Source organism: Passer domesticus, chromosome Z (genome assembly GCF_036417665.1).
Source record: "Passer domesticus isolate bPasDom1 chromosome Z, bPasDom1.hap1, whole genome shotgun sequence".
Classification (NCBI taxonomy): domain Eukaryota; kingdom Metazoa; phylum Chordata; class Aves; order Passeriformes; family Passeridae; genus Passer; species Passer domesticus.
Window position 1 is genome coordinate 67,269,046 of NC_087512.1, and position 21,529 is coordinate 67,290,574.

Consider the following 21,529-nt stretch of genomic DNA (forward strand, 5'->3'; position numbering starts at 1 on the left):
ATGTCAAACCTTGTATGTCACACGGTGACTACCTACAAGTGTATTAATACACATCTGATGGGCAAGGGGGATGTTGTGCAGTAAAATCATCTATGTACTTCTCAGCAGAGGGGAAAGGTACTCTCTGTTGTCAGTGAGAGAAACAGTAGACTCCTAAACTGGAGTGCAAGACAGACTAGGCAGATGCAACTCCTGTGTATCCAAATCCTTTATGCTGTACAGAAAAGAGAAGGATCAGCCACTACATCTTTAATGGTTGTAGCATGAAACTGTAAGGGTTCTCTCTGCAGCTGACTTTATTGAGCATGAAGATAGAGTACTATGGCTTTCTAAGTTGCCCCTGTCCCAGTAGTCTGGACAGTGGAACGAGCCTGTATTTTTCAGGCAGTAGGTCTGCCTGAAATTGTCTCAAAAAGATGGAAGAAGCAGGCAATAAGTGCAATCAATAGAGTACCAAGACAGGCCAAATTAGTCAGATATTAATCTGCTGTTATCAGTAAGCTAACTATAGAGGCAACCAACATTGAACAGTTCTGCAAAGAATCTACTGACATTTGAGTTGAAAATAGTTCAGTCTGATGTACTTTAGGACTAAAATTATTCCAATTATTTTAGACATTTATCCCTCAAATATTTTCTTGAAATCTTTTTGCTTAATATTTGAAGTTATGAATACCAGTCTATAGAAAATGGAATGACTGTAGGACACAAATCTATGAAGTTCACAAGCTGTCATGTACCTGTGTGCATTTTCTAAATGCACAGATTTCTATGTTAGTGAAAGCACCAGGACAATGCTCAGGTTTATTTTTACATTTTGTAGGTTTTGTGCTTCCAATCCAGTCACATACGCTGGTTACCAGTACAGATGTAATTTGATATTTGTAAAAAGACAGTGATATAAAGGCAGATCCAATTCAATTAATCTCAGTGTTCACCTCTACTCTGCTCCTTTCTCCTGCTCACTACTTAAATGTGTCAGTTCAATTGTTTGCTCAACATGTTTAAAATATATTGATATATATTGCCCAAAATATAATGATATATTTATATTTTGAATAAGTGTGGTAATTTCATGGAACTAGCATAGGGCACAGCCACCAGATCTCTTCCTCAATACATTTTGGTGAGGACACAAGAGCAGGTGTGCACTGATCTGGTCTAAAGGTTCATAGAGAAAAAAGAAACCCAAAATGTTCATCCATGCATTTGCCATAAAACTCCACTGATTTGATTTACACTGCCCTACAGGCAGTAATGAAGGCTTTAGATGCTTCCCCACCCAGAGGCTGTTTCTGTGTCCCTTGTGTCACAGGAAAACACTCATAATTGAAGATAACTCTCCAAAAATTCAAGACAACTGTTGAGCTTTGACCACAATCACAATCAATTTTACATTATTCTGAAAACAGGACAGTTCTCAAAGGTGATATCATATAATCTGTCACTAGGGAGCATATACTTTTTTTTTTGTCTGTTATCGCATTCCTGATAAAATGTACCTTTTGTACTGAGTTTGGACTGAAAAATACTTATCTGGTAGTGAGTTCTGACTTTTCCGAAATTTTCACTTAGTTAGAAAGCTCAGAGATAATTTAAAAATAGTTACAATGTGAACAAAATAAATGCCAATGCTTCTTTAGTTTCTGAACTGATGTATTTCCTGAGAGCATTATTTGTCCCTAGTTATCCTGAACACTCATTAAATGAACAATAGAGAAGAAAACACGTGCTCATTTACACAGGCAAAATAGCTCTTCTGAAGCAGAAAGGTTTTAGTATCATTGTATGCCTAACTTTTTTTAGTGTTGGGACTGTGTTGCAAACACATCTGGCATGGAAAGTTTGAAGCATCACACAGTTTTTCCTGTGGCACAGTAACAGTGTTTATGTGTTTAAGAGCAAGTTCATGTAGAACCCAGTTGTGGTCAAAAATACTGTACTGTGAAAAGTCATTGTTGATTATAATCATAATCATTACATCTGAAGCAGCCTGCAGATAGGAAGGAGTGCCTCTGTTTCTGTTTTTTTTTTCTGTTTCCTTTCCAGCTTTCACAGGCTTGTCAGGTTGGGGGAAAAAAGCCCAAAAAATAAACAAAAGAAAAAAGAAAAAAAAAAAGGATTTGTTTGCTAGGCAGAAGAGTCTCTGGGTCTTGCAAGAATGAACTTTGCACAGAATTATGGACAGGATTTTGGAAAAGACCGTGAATTTCCTGAAACATAGTGCATTGCCTTACCACGTTGAAGTACTGGGGTGCAGAGAATGGCATCCATTCCCATGTCCAGGCATTACAAAGTGGGTGGCTTCTTTTTCAAGTACCACACTTCTTTCCAAGAGTTGAGTAATGGCAGGAATGTAAAGTACAGGTCCCTGATCTATGTAAATGTTAATTTTGTGCCTTTTCAAATACTGATTTTGACATACTTAGCTATAAACAATTTTCACAGGCTTTCTGATTTGGTCCATCACAACATCCCAGCAAGACAAATAGGTCTCTGAGTAGGGTAGATAAGCACAACAGAGAAAGGGTGTCTATAAACAGAGACAGAAAAAAACAAGTTCACATCTGGGTCAGTGGACAATCGTTGGTGTTTGGGAAACAATGTCAGTGAGCAGCAGCACTTAACATTGCTTTAAAAAATTAAGTGCTCCTGGTCTGATAGAACTGTCCTTGAAATCGAAGGGAATTTTTTCCTGATTATAATGGAACCTGGATTGAAATGTAATACTGACATGATTACATCCTTTAATACATTCTATAAATCTAGCTATTTATTAGAAACATGGAATACTACATAAATCATTATCTGGATAAAACATTATTCAAAATGCCTTTAGACAAAAAAAAAAAAAAAAAAAGAAAACACAAGAACAAGAAAAATATAAAATTAGGAAAATCAGTTTGTCATTGGCAGAAGAGCTGAGCGTACTTGCTGTTTATGAGCACTTGCAGAAATGTTCTAGGGGTACATATGTTCCTACTTTGCATTTTTAAAAAATGGTATGCAAATTCAAAATAAAAACTTGAATGTACACCAGCATTTTTGAGCTCTGCATTAAAGGTTGTTCTGCACCGACATATAAAACACTGAACTGGCAAGTAATAAGAAACGTTTGAAACCTTCTCACAAGTCCATGTTTGCACTTGGCAGGCATATATAAGTGCAGGGTATTGCAGATGCACTGCATCTCCTGTTACAGCAAACTCTGAATAGAAACACTTGTTTCAAATTCTACCCCACCTTTTGAGATACAAGCACATGAAAGTGCTAATTCCATAGAACAAGGCATGCAGTAGGTTGGCTCCTAAGAGCTTTTCAAATTTTTTTTTCCCCTAAAAGATCCAACTACATTTAATATTGAAGAAATGTCCTACAAGTGCCTGGAAATAACAGCTGAGCCTACCTGCAAGTGCAGTGACTAAATGGAGGAATGAGGCATGCTGGTGACAAGGAAAGAGGAGCAGGCATACCCACATATGAGCTGTTGATGTCTTTCTGTCCACACCCAGCACATTGAGAACTCCAGAGTGACACTGGTTCATCTGTAATGAGGAGAATTTTTAGATCTGTAACACAGCAAGGAGTATTAGTCTCCACACAAAAGCATCTTCTTTGTTCCCTGTACACATTCTTTCCTCTTGGCATTTAAAACATCAGGTAGAGGTCAGGCCTTCTCTTGGAGGCCACAGCTTAACCCATGGCATGAAGTGTCCTGTTAAGTCTCTCATGAACTGTTTGGAGACTTAGCCAGTCCATGTGCTGCCAGACTGATTAAAGCCACCTATTTCAATTGGCTGAACTGTCCTGATTGTGATACCTTTGATTTTGTTTACTTGATGGATCCCAAAATCACACCATTAATCAACGAGCTGCATATGTCATAGTGATGAGCCATGGACCTCTGACAGATGAGACTTTTAAATACTTATCTCATTGAAGTATTTGATGTTTTTCCTATATTAGTCTATTTTTTTCCTGTTACTTTTCTGGTTCATTAACTAAAAAAAAAAAAACAAAAAAAACCATCCAAACAAACAAACAAAACCAAAACCAAAACAAACAAACAAACAAAAAACACCCAAAACCCAAAAAACTACTGATCAATCTAAATTTTTATTACTTTCAGTAGAAACTAGCTATGCTTACTTCAAAGAAAGTAGCCAGGCACATGCACATTGCAACTGAGATAGAACCTATCAGAAAGGAAGGGAACATGAAACCTTCAGGAAAGTAACAGACAGAAAAGCACAAGTAGGTATTACTTCATACACAGACTAATAGGTCAAAAAATAAAAATATGTAATAGTTTACTAGGTGTTCAGAGGTTTTACATGTTGTATTCCAATGTCTTGTATTTATTCTACCACTGTAACATTGTTAAGTGATACTGTGCTCTCAGATGTGTTGTCCAGGATTTTTTCTGAAAATCTAAAATATGTGTTGTTATAAGGAATCTCGAGGTGAAAATTTCTGTGGTTACATTTTAGAACCTGAAAATGAAATCAGATAATGCTTGCATATTTCACATTATTTCAGCCATTTAAGTTACTTAGTGTCTAGTAGGTTTTCCTTTTCTCTCTGCATTAGGTAATATTGATAGCATAATTAACATGCTTAAATCTTTTCATTACAACTTCTTGGTGCATTTAAAATGTAATTAAATCATTGTGAATTTGCAGCCTTCATTAGTTCTTTTCAAAGAAGTGGAAGAATATTGCCCTATAAACAACATATATTCCATGACAGTTGGTTTGTACTGCTGCTTCATGAGAAGAAGATAAAGACTCATGGAGATGTTTTAATACATGACATTGATGTCTGTTTCAGAAATTTGTCAAAGATAAAAGATCCATAATTTCATTCCACATTGCTAATTATGTCACAGCCAAAACTATCAGAGTACTCATACTAATATTTTTTTTAAGATAAACTGCAAGGCTGAAAAGGAATCCCGTACCGTCCCCAAAATCAGGTACCACATTGGCAGATAGCTCTGTAGGAACATTTGTTCTTTCAAAAGTAATTCTCAATATAGTTGTTCATTAGCCCACTTTATTTTAGTATTGATTCCCCCTTTCTGTTAATTGATTGAGGCTGATTTTAAGCTTGTAGACTGTCCAGGAATCCCTTATTTATTAATGTTATTAGAACTCGTATGAAGTCCTGATGTATTTAACAACAGTGGGACTCTCCTAGTACATTCAGAGTAAAAGTTTATTACAACTCAGATACTTCTGGTGGATAATGCATCCTGTCCTGTGCTGAGATTGAGAATGAAAGAGATGGATCAGTTATTTTTCTTTACAGTAAAAATTTGTAATAACCATTTGCTAATTGAATGATCCAAGTGTCTAGAAGTGGATGCTGAGGTACACCTGAGTTGGTTTTTTGTACACAAGAGTAGACATTGCTATTTACAGCTAACCCAGTAATATCACAGTGGGAGACCTGTGCTCTCCACAGGTCAAAGCAGGGCCAGGAGCAAACCCCAGATTTCCAAGTCCCTTGCATGTGCTAGTTATAACACTATGACTTTATAATAGACTTAAAATTAATTACTTTAACCCCAGTTTCTGACACAAACAGAGCCATCAGCCCCTGTTCCTATGGCTGAGTCTTCAAGAATTTATTCCACAATGCAAAAATAAAGTGAGCAGAACTATAGTCATCACTGAATGCGCAGTGCAATTTTTTCTTTTCTTATTCATTTGGAAGAAACAGTCATCTTGCACAGTAAATGACACAGTACTCTTATGGTCTTTCACTCTTTCCTTTTCAGATTACTATTCTGACTTCCAAATTAAAAAGACATTTTTCAATCAGGAAATAATATCAGCAGGCTAAATGCTTCACATTGTGTTGCCTGTTCTATTAATTCTGTACTTTGCCAGTATCAGCTCCTTTGTGGCTGACTGTTATTTTACAGCAATACAAAAAGAAAACACAAACCCAAAACCAAACCCAAACACTCAAGGAGATATCTCTGTGCCACATGTCCATGTTCAGTTTCTATTATTGTTTATAGCATACAATTCAAGTTCAAGTGGGGTTTTGCAACCAGATGGAAATCTTGGAGCTAGAAATGAACTCTCCATAACCCAGGACCTTTCTGCCTCTCATTTTCTCACTCTTTCTTTTTCTCTCCAGCGAGTCCAAAGCCAGATAGCACTTTCCTGCTGTGAATTTTTTAAAGTCACCCAACAGCTCTGGCAAATGAGAACTGTCATAGTTTTTGGATGAAAAAATCATCTGCAGCTCACACAGATCTATGAGCTGATAGGAGTTAATTGACAGCTTGCAGGATTTCGTCTCCAGGCAGAGTTAGAGAGAATGAGAGCCCTGTGGGTTTCATTTGGGCAGAGATAAAGCAGGTTTTTATTCAGTGCTCATGGAGAGAGCATAATTAACCTTTTAGAAGTTTTAAGAATGATCAAATTGTTATTCATTTTTGCAAATGAGAAAAGTGAGCTTCTTTCTCTGCCAGGAAAATACCAGTGCAGATTTCAAGGTCACTTGATGATTTCCTTTGACTGAAAAGATGGAAGTTGGACAAAAAAAAAGGAAAATGAAAAGACTGAGAAATAGAATTATAAAATCATGCATCATTCAGGATATGAAATGAACAAATGTCCTTTTCTAACACAATATACTTTAGCTAACATTTACTGCATGTTCACATTAACCTTCTGGATTCTGCATATGATGAAGGTTTCCCTTGTTATTGTAAATAAGAAACTTGGCGTTAGTTTTTTATGTTACACCTATAATTTTTAAAAAATATTTTCTTACAGGACAAAATGGGCCATTATACAAGGTCAGGGGCTTGGTTTTCAGAATGTGTAGCGTATTTTCAAGTGCTGTAAATTTGTAGAATGACAATATGAGTAGAGAATAGGAGAATTAAGACCCTGCAAATTCTAAATCAATATATCATAAATCACTTTTAACAATATGTATATATATATAAAGGTAATAGCTGAGAGTTATGGTGCCCAAAATATTCTTTGATGGAAAAACAAAACCCTCAGTTTTTTGCTTATTGTCAATTCAGTATCTTTTATAAAACCTAACCTAATATAACCATGCTTTAGTTTCTGTCTGAAAGTTTCAGTTTTCTAGAGCAGCTGGGCACAAGATACCTTGCAAAATTATAACCTGTTTTCCTTGTATTATTTCTTGCTAATTTTTAGGAGAATAAGAAGAGTACAAAAATAGATCCAGACTCTTGTGTTCCAAAGAAGCAACATGGCAGTGTCTAATATGAAACCATGAAAAGAATATCAGAAAACCCCTTCTTCTAAACTTTAGACTTTATGATGCTGTACTAATTCCTGGCTTGCAAAACATCCTTTTTTTGTCCAACCCTTCATGGTGATATTATCTATGTGAAGGTTGACATGCTGTCTGCTTTTTCTGCCACCCATTCCCAGATTTGTCCCTGCCTCCCCCTCCATTCTGAGAATTTTCAGACTTGAGATCCACACAGTTTGATAGAAGCCATTAGAACACATCACACAGCTTTTCTGATCTGGAGGTACTTAAAAACCTTCAGCAAAGCAAGTTACAGAAGATTTTCTGCTATAATAAATCTAACTACCAACTGTGACAGTCTCTCCTGATGTATGCTCCTGTCCGCTATACTGTACCTGTTTGCTGTAGGATGTGTTCTCTGTCCCTTTTATGTTTTATTCATGTATGTGAGTGCCAAAATTGTGGCATGATACTCTTCATGAATTCTTTTCACAAAAACCTCGTAAACAAGTTTACTTGAAGAAATCAGCTTAGGGTGTGCGGATTCCCATACTTTCCAATGACGTTTTAAATAGTTTTTTCTTTTAGCTCACAAAGATTATCTAATCTTTTTTGCTTAGAGTAAACCCTTATTATTATTACGGTATGTCAGAAAAAGATTGTTTTATCTTCCTAAAACCCACATGAGGGAACAAGGTCTTCTTCATGTGATTTATGGTTATGTTATCTGCTCTTTATAATATGTTGTGATTTTTCTTTTCTAAATGCATTTCTCCTTTTGATTTAGGCAGGCTGGAAGATAAATTGGTACCTTTGGTAACAGTCAAAAAGTGCTGAGACTGTGACTGTCTTGAGCCACCTCTTTATTGTTAAGATATACTGAAATATGGCACGATAAATAAGTCATAAATAGTTGTCTCCTTTTTTGTGGCATGTTCATTGCTGCACTATTGACTTTATTAACAAAGAATGCAGAGGGTTAGGCTATGAAAACCTTTTTTCCAAGTTATAACTCTCCAAAATTCATGGTACCATGAATTCACCCAAGGGAATGCAAAAGCTTGCACACTCTATCTTAAAACATCTGTGTTTTCTATTCCCATCCTATTGATGTACCAGAGCACCCTGTGAGAAGGTACAAATCATAACACTCAACCAAGATAGATAGGAGTAGTTTTCAGTCTGAGTGCCAGTGGGTCCATATGAAGAGAATACTTCTGGCAACACTCTAGGAGGCTTTCTAGCTAAGTCCTTTTATTGACAGACTCAGATCATGGATTTTAAGTAGGAAGACTTAGCAGTAGCAACACTTTCAGACAATTAAATGTTCAACTTTACATTTTAGACTAAAATGCACAGTTTTAAAAAATGTGTCTATCATATCAGTTTCAAAAAACTAATAATGAGCTAGCTTATATCTTCAAACTTGCAGCAGGCCTTTTAGGTTTTTCATATTGCAAAACCTTATTTAGTTTTTACAATATGAAAATTATAGACATGGTGACATTTAAACCTTTGCTTTTCATAGCATTTCACACTTACACCATTTTAAAAGACAGCTATTAACATTTACAAAAATCTTTCAGAAACCAAATGTTCTAACATGCAGAATTCCAATTATACTGTGTAAGAGGGTTATCGACTATTCTTCTACAAGAATACTTTGAAGTACTTGGTATTAAACCCAAAGCTTAAATGTCAGTTGCACGTAGACAATAAATTAAGGTTTATAAAAGCATGTAAGATTTATTTAATATTACAATTTTGACCTTTAGACTGTCTTAACCATAGCTTGCTTAAGTTTTCCTCCCTCTTGCCTTCCTTCTTTATCTGTATAATCTTGCTTGAATATTAAACAAAGGTTTGTGATGCCAGTTATGCAAAGTAATATAAAGCCTTCATAGCAGTAGTGCTTTCCTCCAACTGCTGCAACACAGCCACATAAGCCACATTTTGTTCTTCAGCCGAGATGTTTTCTGAATTGCTCAGGGAGTTCAATGAGCAGCACTTCCAAAACTGTCAAGACACAGCTGTTTAATTTTCAGTTTCTCATTGCAAACATCCAAAACTTTCAATTAAATGCAAGCTATAAATACAAATGCAGGCTTAGCTCTTATGTTATAGCAGAAAACAATGATAAGAAGACAGGCAAACTCAAAATGGGGGTGGCAACAGCAGGACAACAAGAGGAGCTCAGTGTTGGAAGGAAAAACAGTGCTGGCAGAAGACAGGTCTAAGTGAGTGCTATTTTGAAACACATTTGAGCTCACAGCAAACAAAGGGCTACCCTGCAAAGGTAGGGGATGAATTAGCCTTTTTTTTTTTCTTTTTTCTTTTTTTCTTTTTTCTTTTTTTTTTGTTTTTGTTTTGTTTTGTTTTGTTTTGTATTGTTTTTTGGGTTTTTTTGGGTTTTTTTCTGGCTTCACACTAAGGATTCTCCCTCCACCCAGACAAACTTCCTTTGTCAAAAGCCAAGTATCCAAACTATTTTTGGTATCTCTCAGATCAGTATTATTATTGATTAGCTATGGCCAGAAAAATCCAGAAAGCAATCAGGGAAGGAAATATGTGTTGAACAATCTGCAAATAATCTTCTCCACCATTTACTACTGGGGAAGTGTGTACTAAAAGCAATGTACTGAGGAATGAACCACAGAAATAAATATGGAAATTAGAAACTCAGCTTAATGATGCTTTTTATTTTTGCAGAACAACATGGACAGTGCAAAGGTGACTTCATACAAAATACATGCCAGGCTTTCTGAAGTAAACAGAAGAAGCAAATGTAGAAAATTGCATTGAAATGGTAGTCTAGATAATATCTTGCTATAAGCTGAGCTGTGAGACCTAAATGACTGAAAGGGCACACAAAGTGCCAGCACAGAGTCACCACCTGGGAGCTTTCCCTAGACACGTTTCTTCAGATGTCTCAACTACAGAGATAAGGTTAAAATGTTGAGATTGGCTGGACAAAGATCAGAAATTAAATTCAACTCCATGTTCATTTCATTTTATCCAGACTGTAGTTTAAAGATCCAAAGAGGTCATGGTTATTTTCTGAAATTTGAAGAAAGTTCCCAGAGATCAAAATGTTCACTATGTCACAGCATGCTTCTTTCTCTGAAGTTAAGAGGTAAATGGGAACACTACATTTTACAACTTCACCTGACAGCAGCTTAACATTTCAACTTGACCAAAGTCACAACATTATTTCTTCTACTTCACCTTGAAAGCAGGGATTTCAAAACAACTTTTTTTGGGTTCTGCCATGGTTTAACCCCAGCCAACACCAAGCCCTAGCCAGCCTCTCACTCACTCCCCCACCAGCAGGATCAGGGAGAGAATGGAAAGGGTGAAAGTTAGAAAACACATGGACTAATATAGAGACAGGATAATAGGGAAAGCAAAATCCATGTACACAAGCAAAACAAAGCAAAGAATGAATTCACTGCTCCCCACGGGCAGGCAGGTGTTCAGCCATCTCCAAGAGAGCAGGGCCCCATCATGTGTAGTGCTTACTTGGATGGACAAATGCCATGACTCCAAACACTCCCCCTTTCTCTTTCTTCCCCCCACCTTTATGTCCTGAGCATGATGTCACATGGTCTGGAAATCCCTTTGGTCACTTTGGGTCACCTGTCCCAGCTGTGTCTCCTCCCAACCTCTCATGCATTCCCAACTTCCTCACATGCAAGCACCAGAGCATGCAAGAACAAACAACAGAAAAGGCCTTGGCTCTGTGTAACCCCTGCTGAACAATAACAAATACATCTCTATATTATCAACCCTGTGTTCAGCACAAATCCAAAATACAGCCCTGTACTGGCCACTGTGAAAGAAACTAGCTACATCCCAGACAAACCCAGCACAATTTTTTAGTTTCCCCTGCAGATAAGCATTGGAATAACTAAGAAGAACAAGATAATGCTGTTAAAAGATAGAGTATTTTTTCTCCAATACAGATGGCAGACTTGAATGTTCGTTTGGTTTTTTTTCAGATAGAAAAATTTGTTGAGAGCATGCGCGACTGATGACATAGCTGATTTCCTTCCTCAACACCAAGACACAACAAAATCAAATTCTCAGCTGTAACTTACCCATGTGAGGACACACAGCTCAAAAATAATTATTTTGCATCCCTGAAAATCATATACCAAGTCCCCTTTTTCCAACACTTACCGTCTTCTCAAAATGTATCTTTTTTTCACCTTTTTTCTCCTCTGTGGTGATTATTCAAGAGAAGGCATTTCTAGATAGCTCAGGCATCTCAGGACAGGGTTGTGTTACCTTTTCCCGTAATCTTGTCTTGCCCCACACATGTCTTTGTTTTAATTTGCCTGCTGATGTTCATTCTGTCTTTCAACAGGCTGCGTTCTCCAGGAGAGCCCCTTCCACTTCCTCTCTGCCATCCACAATCACCTTGTTCTGCTATCAGATGAACAAATAGCTACTGTGGCAAGACAAGGATCACTGCAGAGATTTAGGCACAAATGAAGATTTTCATATGATGCTGTGTTCAGGCATCTGTCTCTCATTGTTCTTATCTGTCTCAATGCCTTAACATAAAAGGTAGAAGCCGTGCTATGCAAATTTTTTATAACTTAAGGTGCAGCATTCCTAACGCTATGTTAAGGAAAATTAAGAGTCAGATCATGAAAATAATTTGAACAAAATGGGTTTCTTAAATTCCATGAAGGGTAATTTCATTCTGTCTGGCACTAAGATTGGTAGCAATTATTTGCAGAATCAAGGTCCCTGAGGAAAGTAATCTCAGAACAATACATTGAGCAACTTTTCCCAGAACAGTGTAGCACCCAGCAGACAGGCAATATTAGGGAGCTGCAGGAGAGACAAGAAAGTGAAAAGGTTTATGTTATTGATTGCAGGAAAGAGAAGCCTTCAGTCATATACCAAATCAATCAGCCACTCTATTTTGGTTTTTTAACTCTTCATTCACTACATCTAGTGCCGCCTCTAATTGTTTGCAGTATGGTGAGATTTGCAGACTTTTTGGGAATTTTCAGAAGATTAAATCTGGAGACCTAACAGTTAAATCTTTTTTATTTTTAGGGTGGTTTGTTTTGCTTTGTTTTGTTTTTTATTTCCTCTCTATTTCTCCTCCCCTCACCCCAACCCCCAGCCTCAACCAGTATTATATGAAGGGGGTGAGGGCACTCAATCAACTTTATTGAGCTACAGCAGTTTCCATACCTCTCAAGTGTCTGAATTTTATTGGAAAGTCCTCCACTTACAGAAATGTGAATTATGGGCTATGCAGTGTTTTCATGTTCTGTTCCATTTTTTGCTCTGTGACCACTGATATTGTAAGGACATATACTGAAGGCCCTAGAAATGCATTCAAATTCCTGAGTTAAATTCATTGTGTTGATTCAAACACTGTACAAATTCTTCCTGCCACCTAGAACAGATATTGATTTACTGAAGAAGAGGAAAATAAACAAGGAAAACAATTAACTAATCCATCTCAACTTATGTCTCCAGCATCACCACTTCCATGCCCAGAATTTCTTTATTTATATTGGGCTGGTAATGACTTTATAATACACTTCAGAATGATAGGAATATAAGGCTGAATGCATTAAAACTGGGATTTAGATACACTTCAACACAGATTTAGGGAATAATTAATGCTACTGAGCATTATGGAATTAAGGGACTTGAGGATCTTGGTATAATTTGACATGTGTGATTATTTACATGCATTTTTAGTCTTTCTTTCATTTACCCTGGTATGCTTGACTGCATACTGAGCTAAAAAAATAAGTGAAAAACTATTTGCATCTGGGACATAATAACTTTCTATTCACTATGTGGTGCATTGTTAAACATTAAAGGATGGCTCTGTTTCCTGGATGCTAATGAGGATATTGTTTGATTTAAATGCACTACAGTCAGAGATCCTTACTGTTACCATATGCTTAAGACTTTTCTTGTATAATTCCTAGGACTGTAAATCACCAAAACCAGGCACTAGGACACCTGTACATTACTGATTGGAAATATAGGCTGTTAATTGAGCTGTAATTCAGAAATACTTTTTTTGGCAAGATTTGATAGGATTTTCTTGCAGAAAAGGTTAGTAGGTAGAATAAAGGCAGAATGGAGAAAGTTGCTTCAAGCGAAGGCAATTTGTGTAAAAGGAAGCTTCCCTTCATTAATGCAGTACATAATGAGCAGGACACGCCAGGTAGCTGATGGTTTTTTGGTTGTTAGAGTCATATTTTCTTATCCTGTGCATGTGAATCACACCTGCTGTGCAGGTGCAATTGAGGTGGTCATACATGTGAATAAAATAACCACTTGAGCAATTGTGCTCACATTTTCCATACAGACTTTGGCTTTGTGTCTTTGAATCTCTAAACCACCTGCGGTCTGTATGGGCTGCTCCTTCCATCACCTGCTTTGATCAGATAAAAAGTGAAACTGTGGCAAAACCATATATAGCAATTTTTAGCTAATATTTGAAACATTAATGAATACTCTCTGTCTGCAATGTCAGGTTCAACATGCTAAAATAAAGAATGTTGCACTTGAAGAAACGATGATGTAAATGCAGTCAGAGCAAATGTAACTGCCCTCCATCCTGTCCCTGGGGCCCTCTGTGAGCCACAGCCTGAGTGAATTTCACGTGCAGGCTTCTGTCACCACTGTAGGACTGCTTTTAGGAGAGATGGCTACCCAATGCATCACAAGTAATCTCTCCAGGAGAGTCCGAAGAGAACCTGGTGTGAAGGGCATGCAAAGCCACCTGTGCACTCCTGCCTCTGGTGTCAAAAGGACATGGACGTGAACCTGAAACATGAAATATGAAGAGGAGGAGTTGCAGGAGGTGTAGGAACAAGGAGAGTGTGATGGAAAGCTGAGGGCAGTAAGGAACCAAGGTTATGCAGAAGAAGCACTGGTGCTGCCACAAAGATGGTCAGGATATGTTAAGAATAAAGGGATGAGAGGGAAGTATAGAGGGTAACAGACCATGTGGCTTTGAGAGAATTAATACAGAGAAGCATGATAGTAAATAGAGAAAGGAAAAAAAACAGTCACAGAATAAAAAAGATGAAGAAATTTTCCTCCAGGACATGGGACAGGAGTAGAATAATGCTCTTCACCATAACCACTGCATGGGAACACACTCTTGTGTAGCTTTGAAATATAAAGTCTTCCATACACAGCCTGTTAGTTAAATGGGGGTGGTGATAGTGTGGGTGAAATTTAAAGAAAAAAAGGACAGTGAGGAGGCACCTGCTATAGCAGCTGAGCTAGGACTAGGCAGGCTTATGGTTGTTACAAGGGTTTTCACTGTGCTTAATTTGGAATTATGCCAGGCACTGACCATGAAGCCCCATGTTCTTAGAATAAACAAAGGGATTTTAGTGATTATGAATGACTGGAAGATCAGGTTTCTACCCAACAGAAATGACACTGCAATGACAGGTAAGAGAAAAGTTGATTATTTTTTTTTTTTCAAAGAAGCTATATGGTTTCTTTAGCTCTTCTTGTCCTCTGCATTTAAATACTTTTAGGGAGAAGCAAAACGTAGATAAAAAGTTAACTTTCAGTAATCAAATTAAAATCACAACACACAATCTCCTACTTGTCTGTCTTCATTTTAATGTAGTTTATCTAAAAACACGCTACTTTGTATGTATGAGAAACTGGCATGAGTTCATCTAAGTTCTTTTTAAGTGCTGTAAAAGGCCAACAGAAAATTGGACATAGTACACAAACAAGATTTTAATTTTTTTTTTTTTTCATTCTGCATAACCACCCACTTTCAGAACTGGAAAGTGCATAAACAAGATAGAGTGGAGTGAAAATCACTTAGCTTCAGATTTGTGCATTCTGCTTTGGAAACAGCTTTTTCAGCTTATGTTTGTATTTATAGATCCTCCACTGGGGCAGACCCTTTAGTGAGCTGTAACTGAGAGCAGATTCAAGAGTAACATCAAGTACTTTTAAAAACTTCAACCCAGCAACCAAAAGTGTTTGATCTTTTATTGGCAGAGTGTGGCTGTTGTAAAAATAAATGAAATACAGTAACCAGTCAATGCCAAGTTACTGTAGATGAATCCAACCTAAACTGGGTTCAGATAATTCTTGGAGTATGCTCTGCATTACCATCAGCTTTGGTTCAGACAAACACATGTGCATGTGTGTACGCTCATTAGTTCATGATATTTCTAATTTTTTGTGTTTTATTTTTCAAAGGGATCCTTTCCATTTTTAACAGACACACTGATATTCTTGTACTAGCAGTCTTTCTCACAAAGAGGTTATTTCTGGAAGAGTGTTCCATTTTACATGCAAGCAAATAAATAGTATGTAATAACATACACATATGCCTCCTTTCTAACTGAAAAAATATATTTTCTTCTATAGAAGATCTAGTTAGATACATGTCAGAATATACTGCAACAAGATACTTTAGGCTATGTAAAATACTGGACTGGAGCTACATTTAGTCAAGGCATAACAAATCCACTTAAGAGTCCCCTGAGACAGCCTGGTGGGCTAGAATAACAGCTCCATTATTCGGAGTTTCATGTCTATCACCCTACTTATTAGCATAGTTTTGAGGTTAAACAATGGTGTTAGTTTTCTCTGTGCATCCTCCTACTTACTCATTATCAAATTACTTTACATTGTTTGTTTAGACTGATATCATCTAGTTCAAATGTACCAAGTCCTAAAAATGCAATTTCCCCAGTAACAAGATAATTCTCAGTGAATAGATATAGTGTCTACCTTCAGCATGGAACTAGAGTTACCTTAGGAACAGGTTTTTAAAGTGGTTTTTCAAGAATGAAGTACCAAGCTTGATGAACAGGGAACAGTGGAAAGTGTTTCAGTTGTTCCAATGAGTTTTGTATGAAAACTAAGGTCTCATTTTTTGAAAGTACTTACACATGTGTGTTTGTCTGCCCGCTCACAACAAAAGCTTTTAAGAGCATAGACCAGTGGATTTTATTTCATGTTTAGAGGCCAAGTAGACTAATAAATGCTTTCCTGATCAAATATTCAATATCTTCTAAAATATCCAGGACTAAAAATACAACAAACAATGAGGTCTCTGTCTAGGCTTTTGTTTGTGCTACATTGTAACAGAAGAATACTTTCCCATGTCTAAGAGAACACTTTGCTTCCAAGATACTGTTTACTCTCATCACATTTATTCAGATCTTCAGCACTTGATAGAAGCATTCCGGTGTCCTGCTTGCCACTCTTTAGCTCACAAGTAACTTACAACTCCCTTCACCAACTTAAGGAAATCAGGATTTTTTCTGTAATGCCTGCAAGAGTTTCTTTATCTGTCCACTCACATGGTCCTGTCTAAATAAGTTAAAAAACCCTATCTGCTTATTAACCTTATGGATTTGTCAGCCCCAAGTTTTTATTTTGCAGTATCTTCAAGCTTCCTAGTAGCCATTTACTACATTTTCATGATGTGAGACCTGATGGAGATGCACATACCTGCCTAGCTGAGTGGTAGCACTGGATAAACACAGACAGAAAGAAATGGCTGTGACCTTAAAATACAAAGTGTAGGCAGTGCTCATTTTCCAGGTAAATATCAATAGGGTACACACATGCCTCTCTAGGACATGCATTATTTTGACCCTTTTCCATAAGCAGCTTACAGCTTCTGGGAGTGGTGTTTGCTTCTCCAAAGACTGGAATGGCAGAAGCTGAAGACAGAAAATTTTCCTATTCAAGCCATCACTGCTCCTTCTGTTTTTTGGTTTGTTTTTTTTTTTTGCTTATGTTCACCAACAAATAGCTTAGGAAAAGTCTGAGCTGAGCTAATTCAATTCATCTCTGTGTTCAAATTGAAGTAAAGCTGAGCAGCATTTGATAGTGTTCCCATGGCTTCTCTGAGAATCTACAAACAGGGAAATTGCACATCAGAACAAAGCTCCTGTCAGCTGTCATTTCCCACTGGTATATTTTACTGTAATTATTACTTTTTGAAAACCAGCATACATTGTAAATTACAAGGTTATTTAAGTTCTGAAGATGTATTACATTCCTGCTATGAAGTTTTTGAAGAAATTATTTCTTTTTATGTGTTTACTATAGAGCTGAAGTCTACCAGAGAAAAATTATACTACGTTTTAAAGTGATGTGCATGAAATGCATTTTAAATTCTCTCTTTGGCACAATGTTTTTGATCATATATCTATGTATATGTATATGTATATGTACTCTATAGCACCAAACTAATATTTTTATAGAATGGATTGCGTGACACATAGGATATATGATGATGAATCTATTTAACGTGCAGACTTGCCAGAAGTACAAATTTCATATGTTACACTTCTCTAACCTTATGTTTTCAGGACAACACTATGCCTTTTTAGCACCGACTAGGAAATCAGATTGAATATGTCTGGGGATACGGTTTCACATCGTGCATAATCCTGGTTCTGCCACTGATGAAAATCAATGAGGGTGAAGCATTGATCTCCTTGCAGAGTACAAATGCAGTTTGCACTGGACCACACTGCTGGGGATTTTGTTATTCAAGTCATTCGACCGCTCAATGTGTTTGCTAACCAAGTTCTTATCATGCAGCACCTCACTAGCCTAAGCTTAGCTTCAGTTATGAATACAGCAAACCCAGGTCCCTTTTGGAAGAAGAGAAAGTCTTTACATATGCACAGTTCTTCTAGTACGTGTATGTTTGCTCAAGGCTAAACTGAAATGCCTTTTCTTCAATGACATTTCACAATGTCACACAATATATGAAAGTCTCACTGAAGGATGTGTGAATATGAATCATTCCAAGAAATTATTCCTTTCTGTTATGACAGATTTTATTTTAGTGTGTGGTGGTTAGTCAATTTGTTTTCCTTTTGCTTCAGAGAAGCAATTTTTATTGAGTATTTCCTGATGCCAAAACATGCATGTGTTCTTGCATATAGATTACCTACATATTTACAGGTATGACAAATGCATGCACTCACACATACACACTCTCCTTAGATAGAGACATGGATTTATTTTTTTATTTATGTATGAGCTATATTTCTTTATTGACAGCAAAAATATTTTCCCAACTTGCAACCTTCTGACTGAAGACAATAAATCAACTATTTTAAAAGCGATTGAAGGTGATTCATTTAGTGCTGTCATAATACAGTATTTTCTTTAATGAAAATTTATATTATTTCCCCTGGAATAAAACTCAGTTTTATTATAATAAATATTATAAATCTTTACAGAAAGATGCAAGAGAACTGATACCTTGAGTGGTGAACACTGGTTGGTGCTTGACAACAGGCAGGACCCTGACCTGCTGAAGTACTCTGATCTTATTCAATGCATTTACTCAGATTTAGGATTTTCCATGGTGTTGCCATTATACAAATATATATGGCTGAACCAGATGGCATTTATATTAAGACGTAATGCTTGCAGATCAAAATTAAACTGGAGCTATATAAAGAAGTTCCTGGGAACACTAACAAGATTAAGATAATGAATTCTGCTTTAAAAAAACACTAAGATCAGATAGCAGTTCTGGTATTAGAAAGGGGGAAAAAGTCCAAACCACTCTGGCTTTATTGTTGTTTGAATACTAAATATCTGGAAAGATGAGATATTAATTGAAATAATATAGAAACTACAGTATATAAAATGCGCTGTGCTGCAAAAAAGTGTAAGAGATTAGTACATATTATTCTTTGTTTATTAAGGTGACATATTTGTCATAATTACAGTGAAAAAAAACAAACAAAATAAGAGTGTTTCAAATGCAACATATCCTCTGGCTATTCAGTGTTACACCAAGAACAGTTGAAGTGCACAGGACAGCAAAGCCTGTGAACACAGCTATGTTTGGGCAAAAAGCTGCTTTATATCTGAAGCAAATGCAATAAATCACCAAAAGAATCACATAGGACTCAACTAGTGGTGACACATTCAATACCAATCAAGCAGCAGAATTCAATTAACGGCTGAACTTTTTGTCTGTCCATCAGTGGATTAAATCCACTCACTTTAAAATGTGAACATTTTGAGAAATTTTGATATTTATTAATTGCATATTTTATCACAATGGGGAGGGTGTGCATATAATAAATATAATTCCTATCATGCATATAGCAGTACTTTCAAAGCACATACCATAAAATATAAAGAGTTACAATAGAAAGGATTAAAGTACACAATTTAGTAAAAAGGAAACTTTTAAAAATTTTTACAACCAGACAGGTTAAATAAAAGTTTTCTTTTATGCTCACTGATGTAATTGCATGTATCCTGTAATTGAAAACTTGACCTCACAAAATGCACACTGATGGGACCTTCATAAATGGAAGAGTAAAAAAGAGACTAAGGCCAAACCCAGTCCAGCTGCTTTTGTCTGGGTGACATCCATGCCCACACCACTTTTTGCACTCTTGAACCTCCTCCTGTGACATCAAGGAACAGGAAAGCTGTAAACTAGGGCAGCCTTCACATGGCAAAGAGAAACACATCAGCACTTTTCATCTTCCCTTGTCTGTTACTGCTGGTGACTTAATTATTCATTTCCTTCTTTCCTTTAGGACATCTAAATTGTGAATTTAATTTCTGCGCTTCCCAACCTCACCCCTTATATTCATGGATACCATTTGAAGAACTGGCTAGGTATCCCTCTGAATATCTCTAAATCCAATTTTATATTTTTTTTACAATTAAAACTTGCATGCAAATACCTACTACCTTGCCCTGTGAAAATTGAAATGAATGTTCCCTCATTATTTACATTTCACTGAAAATTAAATATAGATACATAAATGCATACATAAATAAACCTTTAGATCAGTATGTCAAATACCAGGATGAAACCCACACAGAAATACAACCTGAAACTGAAGCTCTTGATAGTTTTCTTCAAGGACACCTTGCCTTGTATTTACATTTCTGTTACTGCTTTTTTCCTCCTTCTCATAAATCCTTTTTCTTTTCTGTTTACATATTCTTGTTTATACAGCAACAGAAAGAAATTACTTCCTGAACTTTGAAAAACAGGCCACAGCCATGCTTTTATTTTCCATTTATTTTCCCACATAGGTTCCCAGATAAAGCATGTTTCTCCCACAGACATTGCGAGAAGCATTGTTTGCTTCTCTGAGAAATGTGTGTCACATGGAAAACAAAGATACTTCAAATTAGATGAAAACAGGTATATCCATTCCCTCATTTTCTCTCGAAGAACCCCTAAAAAATTGTCTCAATACAAAAAAAAAAACTTCTGTGGAAAGTTGGCAAGACCAGAATGCAGCTTTTTATTTCAATTCTAACAGCTCTGAAACTGATGTTCAAGTCCAAGTGTGTTCATCAGAATTGCTTTGCTTTTCTGTTTTTTACCCATAACACTATTGACTCATGTCACAATTAAAGAGGACAACTTAATTTTCTTGGGTTCTTTTATCCCTGTTTTTGATTATTAAAAAAACCAAACTAAACCAAAAAATCACAAAGTAAACAAAAAAAAACCCCAACAACAAAACAACAACAACAACAACAAAAACCAACCAAACAAAAAAACCCACAAAAAAAAAAAAAAAAAAAACCACAAAAAAACCCCACCAAAAATAACCCACACAAACAAAAAAAACCCCAAAAGCCAAACACTGGAAATTATGGCATCTTGGTTTTGGATTTTTCAGCATACTTACAAGAGCTGGTTTAGTTATTGTGCATGAAAGAGAAGATGTTTCCAACTTTTTCGCCTGCATAGGAACAATGTGTGAACTAATCCTGATTTTTACAAAATATCTTTTATGCTTCTGTGCTGAATGCTTTACACAAACAAATATTAGTCCATGTCTTGTTTGCAAACTGCTGACTGAAAATGTTTGTTATTCATGGCATAAGACTTATCAGAGAGTTAACATTTTATTGATTTAGAGTCCTCAGGGTTTTTAAATTTTAAACAAACAACAATAGACTCAGAAATATATGGGAAGTGGTTTCTATGGGTAGCAGGCAAAGAAGAATAGATAACCCAGATAAAAATGAAGCAAGGATAAAATTAAATGTATAAAACTAGACTATAGGATCATAGTGTATTTGACTTTGAGAATGAAGGTAAACAAACACAGAGAGACATTTTAAAAGTAGTAACTTTTTTAAAAAACAGAAACCTTGTTAATCCAAAACACAGTGTGACAGAATATTATACAGTCAATGCTACCTCCAGTACACAGTTTCAGGATAATGTCCTATATGCATGAAAATATTAAATTCTCTGGTTTGGGGATCAGAA

General features: G+C 36.3%; 1 long non-coding RNA gene across 1 annotated transcript in view; it reads right to left on the minus strand.

Moving 5' to 3' along the window:
* LOC135290111 (uncharacterized) overlaps positions 1–21,166 on the minus strand; it is a 32,090-nt gene extending 10,924 nt beyond the window's left edge. The window contains exons 1-2 of the long non-coding RNA XR_010352820.1: positions 20,940–21,166; positions 3,474–3,545 (exon numbers count right to left, since the gene is read on the minus strand). This is a non-coding gene — a long non-coding RNA (uncharacterized LOC135290111). The remainder of the gene's footprint in view (positions 1–3,473; positions 3,546–20,939) is intronic.
* Positions 21,167–21,529: the final 363 nt, after the last annotated feature.